This window comes from Lithobates pipiens, unplaced genomic scaffold (assembly GCF_037356315.1).
Source record: "Lithobates pipiens isolate NorthernLeopardFrog02 unplaced genomic scaffold, aLitPip1_a1.2 Scaffold_1, whole genome shotgun sequence".
In the NCBI taxonomy this organism is placed as follows: Eukaryota; Metazoa; Chordata; class Amphibia; order Anura; family Ranidae; genus Lithobates; species Lithobates pipiens.
In genome coordinates, this window is record NW_027507685.1 from 136,699,474 (window position 1) to 136,707,711 (window position 8,238).

The window sequence follows — 8,238 nt, forward strand, 5'->3', positions numbered from 1 at the left end:
CACTTTATTAGGTACACCCGTTCAATTGCTTGGTGACACAAATTGCTAATCAGCCAATCACATGACAGCAACTCAATGCATTTAGGCATACAGATGCGGCAAAGACAACTTGCTGAATTTCAGCTGCGACATTCAAATGGTAGGGCCAGAATTTGGTGTAAACAACATCAAAGTAAGGATCCATCCTGCCTTTTATCAATGGTTCAGGCTGGTGGTGGTCGTGTAAGGTTGTGGGGGATATTTTCTTGGCATACTTTGGGCCCCTTAGTACCAACTGAGCATCGTTTAAACGCCACTGCCTATCTCATTATTGTTGCTGACCATGTCCATCCCTTTATGACTACAGTGTCCTTCCAGCAGGATAATGCACCATGCCACAAAGCTCAAATCATCTCACCACTGGTTTCTTGAACATGACAATGAGGTCACTGCACTCCAATGGCCCCCACAATCAGCAGATCTCAATCCAATAGAGAACCTTTGGGATGTGGCGGAATGAGAGATTTGTATCATGGATGCGCAGCCAACAAATCTGCAGCAACTACGTGATGCTATCCAGGGCTGGACTGGGAAAGAAATTTGGCCCTGGACTTCATCCAGACCGGCACACTTACATTTTGAGTGTCCCATCAGCGGCCCCTTACATCAGAGTGTCTCATCAGTGCCCCCTTACATCAGAGTGTCTCATTGGCACTCCCTTACATCAGAGAGTCTCATCGGCGCCCCCTTACATCAGAGTGTCTCATCGGCACCCCCTTACATTAGAGTGTCTCATCGGCACCCCCTTACATTAGAGTGTCTCATCGGCACCCCATTACATCAGAGTGTCCCCTGAGCAGCCCCCTTACATCAGAGTGTCCCATCAGCACCCCTTACATCAGAGTGTCTCATCAGCACCCCCTTACACCAGAGTGTCTCATCAGCAGCCCCCTTACATTAGAGTGTCCCATCAGCGCCCTTACATCAGAGTGTCCCATTAGCGCCCCCTTACATCAGAGTGTCCCATCAGCACCCCCTTACATCAGAGTGTCCCATCAGTGCCCCCTTACATCAGAGTGTCCCATCAGCACCCCCTTACATCAGAGTGTCTCATTAGCAGCCCCCTTACATCAGAGTGTCTCATTAGCAGCCCCCTTACATCAGAGTGTCTCATTAGCAGCCCCCTTACATCAGAGTGTCCCATCACCAGCCCCCTTACATCAGAGTGTCTCATTAGCAGCCCCCTTACATCAGAGTGTCCCATCACCAGCCCCCATATATCAGAGTGGCCCACTGAGCCGTCGGCCCACCGGGAAACTCCCTGTAGCCCCAATGGCCAGTACATGCCTGATGCTATCATGTCAATATGGACCAAAATCTCTGTTTCCAGCACCTTGTTGAAATTATGCCACAAAGAATTAAGGCAGTTCTGAAGGCAAAATTGAGTCCAACTCGGTATTAGAAAGGTGTACCTAATAAAGTGGCCAGTGAGTGTATATTAGTATTACATTTAATTTTTTTGGGTGTTCACACACACAGTGACCACGTTCTTGTGATTATTTCAGCTCCTCCAAGCCACTGTTGGAGCCATATCTCATTGTTCTCCATCATAATCAGCAAACCTAATGCCAGTTGAACAATCTAAGAGACCCATTATAGCTTTACAGATCAGATGAATAATAATGTCAGATTTCACTATAGCTGGTAGTGAGATCTCTAATATCAGCTGCTGATGGTGATAAACAACTGTAGACATGTCACTGGAGAAGTGATCGAGGGGGTGTACATCTCACCTAGGTTGCTACACAGTGTGAGATGGTAAATCCAGGATGGATCAGTTTCTCAGCAGCGATATGCTGCTGAGTTGTTATTTAATTTTGCCGGGCCTGGGTTTATATGGAATGGCAGGTAGGTTTGGTAGAGGGACCTGTCATTCCACATCCCCCGATCCAGTTCTGGGTTTGGGATCAGGTGAGCTTGGATCCTAATTAGCCTGGGAAGCTAAAGGCTCTGTAGGGTCTGCAGGTGATTGCTTCTCAGCCAGGGAATGAACAATCTGTGTGTTGAAGGAAGCTGCAAGCACAGCCACTGCTGGAGCTAAAATTCACCCTGCGATATCCAGGCGAAAGACGCTGTGTTTGTAAGTGTCAGATAGGTGAGCAGAACCTGTTAGTAAGCGCCCAGCCGGGCTAGGACTTTTATTTTTGTTGTACTTAGAAAGCACGGTGTTGCTGTATATTTTGTTTGCTGGACTGTTTGTACCACGAATAAACGCCAAGATCTGCTTTATCAAATCCCAAGTCTGCTGTGAACTGTGTCCAAACACACCCTACCCCGGGAAGATCCCTTACAATTGGTGGAGGTAGCGGGCAACGCGGTTGCTAGGGGCAACGGTGTGGACAGACTTGGCTACAGCTGCTGATGTCCTGGGTAAAAGCTGCAACTACACTCCAAAAACAGTCCAGCAACATGGAGGAGATGCTGAAGCAGTTTATGCAAGTGAGTTTGCAACAACAGCAGGCTCAGACAGAGGCCAATAGACGACATGAACAGTCCATGGCTGAACAACAGCAGATGATCGCTGCACAACAGCAGGCTCAGATAGAGGCCAATAGACGACATGAACAGTCCATGGCTGCACAACAACAACTTATTGAGCACCTGATAGCAAATCGAGAGGCGCCTGTGGTGATGGGAGCCGCTCCAGAGATTTTTTCTGGGAGAAGGACTGTGCAGAAAGCGCTGCAAAAGATGACTGCTGAGGACGATGTTGAGGCCTATCTAACAGTATTTGAGCGCGTGGCTGAGCGAGAGAAGTTACCAGCCGCTGAGTGGGCAGAAGTAATTGCGCCCTATTTAACAGGTGAACCCCAAAAGGCCTACTATGACCTCAGTGAGCAAGAGGTTAAGGACTATACTCGGCTAAAAGAGGAGATACTTGCCCGACTAGGAGTTACTACTGCAGTCCGTGCCCGGAGGGTACGCAACTGGAGCTACAGTCTGGACAAATCAGCGAGGTCCCAGATGTATGACCTAATCCATTTGGCAAGAAAGTGGTTGGAGCCAGACACTTCTACTCCTGCACAAATCCTAGAGAAGGTCGTGATGGATCGCTACCTCCGAGCGCTTCCTACTGACCTGCAACGCTGGGTGGGACAAGGTGATCCTAAGAATGCAAACGAACTTGTCAACCTTGTGGAAAGGTTCCAGGCGACTGAGGACTACCTCCGTGATGTGCCTGCAGCATCTTCACCTCCCCGGAGCGCCAGATCTGTGCCGTCAGCTGGTAAGAGACTTCCATCTATTGGGGGAGTGTGGAGGGGTGCTGATGGGGGGAAAAGGGCTCAAGTGGTGTCTCAAGGACAAAAGACTGGTGATGGTCCCGGGTGGCTAAGGGGCTCTGAAAAGGACTCCTTGCCAAAGAGACCAGGCCCTATCCAGTGTTGGAGATGCCATGAGGCGGGACAGGTGTCGGCCCATTGCCCTCTTACCTCTGAACCCATGGAATGTGACGCTAGCCGGCGTCAGTCGCTATTTGCGGAACCATCTTGTGCTGCAGTTCCTGGACTAGAGACTGAACCGCAAATCTGTAACATCACAATCAATGACTTTCCTGTTAAAGCGTTAATGGACTCAGGAAGCCTTGTAACCTTGGTGCATGCTAGCCTGGTGACTGGGGACTTAGAGTCTAAAAAGCATATGAGCGTTGTGTGTATACATGGTGATACAAAAGTGTACCCTATAGTGCTGGCTAAAGTCGGGACTGAACAAGGCACAGTACAATATGAAGTGGGTGTGGTTAAAAACCTCATGCATAATGTAATATTGGGGCGCGATTTTCCTTTATTCTGGGCTCTCTGGGAAAAAAAGAAAAATCCCCAAAAGGAGTGAGGATACCTCTAAGGTGGTTGCCTTGTCCACTGTGAATGATAAAAGTGTACAGGATGAAAATGATTGTTTTCCTTTGCAGGTCCTGGCTGGGGAGGAGGAGGCTCCTCCCACTGAGCAAAATATACTAGACTTAGAGGTGTCTAGCGATAATTTTGGGACTGCACAATTACAGGACCCCACTCTCAAAAATGCGAGAGAGCAGGTTGCTGTTATGAACGGGGTACCTCAGGAACCAGATGCTGAAAAAAGATTTCCACATTTTTCGGTGACTAATGATCTTTTCTATAGAGTCAATAAGGTTAAAGATGAGATTGTGGAACAGCTTCTGGTACCTAAGCCGTACCGGCGTCAGGTGCTTGACATGGCACATAACCATGTTCTTGGGGGACACTTGGGGACTGACAAAACGCGAGAGAGGGTTCTCCAGAGGTTTTTTTGGCCGGCCATATATGATGACATTAAAAAATACTGTGAGTCGTGCCCCACATGTCAGGTTAGTGCCCCAGTGTCACATTTTCGCAGTCCGTTGGTTTCGCTCCCTATTATAGAGGTGCCTTTTGAGCGTATTGCCATGGATTTAGTGGGTCCCATTGTAAAGTCAGCTAGAGGACACCAGTATATTTTGGTAGTCCTGGATTATGCGACCCGCTATCCTGAGGCTGTACCCTTAAGAAACACTGCATCTAAAACAATTGCACGTGAGTTGTTTTATATGTTCTCTAGGACTGGGATCCCCAAAGAAATCCTAACTGACCAAGGTACGCCATTTATGTCGAAAGTAATGAAGGAATTATGCAAACTATTTAAAATCTCACACATCCGTACCTCTGTGTACCACCCCCAGACGGACGGATTGGTGGAGAGATTTAATAAAACTTTGAAACATATGTTGAAGAAAGTGGTGGCAAAAGATGGTCGTGACTGGGATCATTTATTACCCTACCTCATGTTTGCTATTAGGGAGGTGCCCCAAGCGTCCACAGGGTTCTCACCATTCGAGTTGGTCTATGGTCATCACCCTAGGGGTCTACTAGACATTGCAAAAGAGACATGGGAGAATGAGTCCACCCCATACAAGAGTGTTATTGAGCATGTAGCACAAATGCAGGACCGTATAGCCACTGTAATGCCCCTGGTAAGGGAACACCTCCAGAGGGCTCAAGAGGCCCAAAGTAGAATTTACAACCGGTCCGCAAGAATCAGGACATTCAACCCAGGCGATAGGGTCCTTATACTAGTCCCCACTGTTGAGAGTAAATTCTTGGCGAAGTGGCAAGGTCCCTATGAAATTGTTGAAAAGGTCAGTGAGGTGAACTACAAGGTGCACCAACCAGGTAGAAGGAAGCCTTTCCAAGTTTATCACATAAACTTGATCAAGCCCTGGAAAGACAGGGAATCCTTGGTGGCGACAAATACTGTTAATAATTTGTCACCACCAATCCCTCCAGTCAAGGTAGGTGATACTCTATCAGTGTCACAGAAACAGGAGGCTCAGGAATTTTTACAGAAAAACAAAAACAAGTTCTCTGACCTCCCAGGGCGTACACACCTCATCCATCATCACATTGAAACTGAGCCTAGAAGCAGAGTAAACCTTAAGCCCTATAGGATACCCGAGGCACGTAGGGAAGCCGTATCTGCCGAGGTAAAACGTATGCTTGCTCTGGGGGTAATTGAGGTGTCACAGAGTGAATGGTCCAGCCCAATTGTGCTAATCCCAAAGCCCAATGGAACTTGGAGGTTCTGTAACGATTTCAGAAAGTTGAATGAGATCTCCAAGTTCGATGCGTATCCTATGCCCAGGGTAGATGAGTTGATTGAGAAGTTGGGTAACGCCAGGTACATAACCACCCTCGATCTCACAAAGGGCTATTGGCAGATTCCACTTTCTGACGAGGCTAAAGAGAAAACTGCTTTCTCCACCCCTGATGGGCTATTCCAGTATGTAGTGATGCCGTTCGGGTTACATGGAGCGCCTGCAACTTTCCAGAGGTTGATGGACTTGATTCTGCGACCACATCGTGATTACTCAGCCGCCTACCTCGATGATGTGGTCATTTTTAGCCCTGATTGGGAAAGTCACCTCTGTAAGGTACAGGCCGTGTTGGATGCCATAAGTGATGCAGGGTTGACCATAAATGCCGAGAAGTGTGCTCTAGCCCTAGAAGAGGCCAAATATCTGGGCTACATTGTTGGAAGAGGATTGGTTAGGCCACAGCTAAATAAAATTGAGGCAATACAGAATTGGCCTAGACCCCTGACAAGGAAACAGGTTAGAGCTTTCCTGGGTATTACGGGTTATTACCGTAGATTTGTGCCGAACTTTGCCTCAGTTGCTGCTCCGCTAACTGACTTGACAAAGGGCGGAAAGACAGCAATGGTCACGTGGACCCCAGAGGCCGAGGAGGCTTTCCAAAGCCTTAAGTCTGCCTTGTGCCAACCACCTGTGTTAGTCACCCCCGATTTCAGGCGAGAATTTCTGGTCCAGACAGATGCCTCTAGCACAGGCTTAGGTGCAGTACTCTCACAAGTAGTGAATGGTGAGGAGCATCCGGTGACGTACTTGAGTAGAAAACTAACCCCGGCCGAGAAAAATTATGCCATTGTGGAGCGAGAATGTTTGGCAGTGAAGTGGGCCCTAGAATCTTTAAAGTATTACTTGCTAGGCAGGAAATTCAAGTTGGTGACAGACCATGCCCCCCTAACATGGATGAAGTTAAACAAGGAGAGAAATGCAAGAGTGACTAGATGGTTTCTCTCCCTACAAAACTTTAATTTCACTGTGGAACACAGGCCAGGGAAATTACAGGCAAATGCTGACGCATTGTCAAGGGTAAGTTGTCTGTGGGGACAAAAGGCTCAGCCCTCCGGTCTGAAAAAGAGGGGGGGGATATGTAGACATGTCACTGGAGAAGTGATCGAGGGGGTGTACATCTCACCTAGGTTGCTACACAGTGTGAGATGGTAAATCCAGGATGGATCAGTTTCTCAGCAGCGATATGCTGCTGAGTTGTTATTTAATTTTGCCGGGCCTGGGTTTATATGGAATGGCAGGTAGGTTTGGTAGAGGGACCTGTCATTCCACATCCCCCGATCCAGTTCTGGGTTTGGGATCAGGTGAGCTTGGATCCTAATTAGCCTGGGAAGCTAAAGGCTCTGTAGGGTCTGCAGGTGATTGCTTCTCAGCCAGGGAATGAACAATCTGTGTGTTGAAGGAAGCTGCAAGCACAGCCACTGCTGGAGCTAAAACTCACCCTGCGATATCCAGGCGAAAGACGCTGTGTTTGTAAGTGTCAGATAGGTGAGCAGAACCTGTTAGTAAGCGCCCAGCCGGGCTAGGACTTTTATTTTTGTTGTACTTAGAAAGCACGGTGTTGCTGTATATTTTGTTTGCTGGACTGTTTGTACCACGAATAAACGCCAAGATCTGCTTTATCAAATCCCAAGTCTGCTGTGAACTGTGTCCAAACACACCCTACCCCGGGAAGATCCCTTACACAACTTAAAGGTGACCTCCACTCTGCAATTCTTCTTTGTTTCTCCGTGCAAAATCACCCCCTCCACAAATTTAAAACAATTATTTTTTTTTCAAAAATCTGGTCCGGTCTTCAGCCTCCATTCTGGACTGGGTAAGATTGATGTGTCTCTGCTCCCGTAGCCTCCTGGCATTTCATCATCACATATCCAAGGAGGCTGCAGGAGCAGAGACATAGAGTTGTATGGGGGCTGACTGTATCAACCCAAAGACAGCCGGGCTCCCGGAGATATCACAGAATAGGTTGGTGGTGCAAGGTCCGATGTGTGCCAGTTGTACAGCAGATCACAGAAGGACAACTCTTAGTTCGCTGGGTAGGTATTTGAATTGAGGACTATGATGCTTAACAGACAAGTGGATAAAAGTTCCTTTTTAACTTTACAGTATCCTATAAACTACATACACTTAAGTTGGAGAAACTAATTTATGTGATGATTGTCTAGGAACTTCATAAAAAATAAAGAATGCCGGTACACTATTACCCTGCCTTGTGACAAAACACAGTGAGTACATTTTTATTTAATCTAATACTCTTATTTTTATGATGTATATTTGTGTTTGTCATGGTTGATCATATGGCATGACCCTGGTGCATGAACCACATTCAGAACTGTGAATTTTTGTTTGTTGCTTAATATTTTGTGAACAATTCAAAATCCTTACAGGCAACATGAGGTGTCTGGAATCATTGGACCAAATTGAAAGACCACTGGTGTGCCAGGGGGTAAATGCCTTTATTTATCAATGAAAATATTCCCAAACTCATTATCTTTATTCTTGGCCACCACAGTGGAGATGGTCAGTTGTAGAAGTTAACCCATATCAGCGTATTC

General features: G+C 47.2%; 1 long non-coding RNA gene across 1 annotated transcript in view; it reads left to right on the plus strand.

The window, feature by feature from the left end:
- LOC143975217 (uncharacterized) overlaps positions 1 to 7,910 on the plus strand; it is a 69,779-nt gene extending 61,869 nt beyond the window's left edge. Inside the window, exon 3 of the long non-coding RNA XR_013272341.1 lies at positions 7,849 to 7,910. This is a non-coding gene — a long non-coding RNA (uncharacterized LOC143975217). The remainder of the gene's footprint in view (positions 1 to 7,848) is intronic.
- Positions 7,911 to 8,238: the final 328 nt, after the last annotated feature.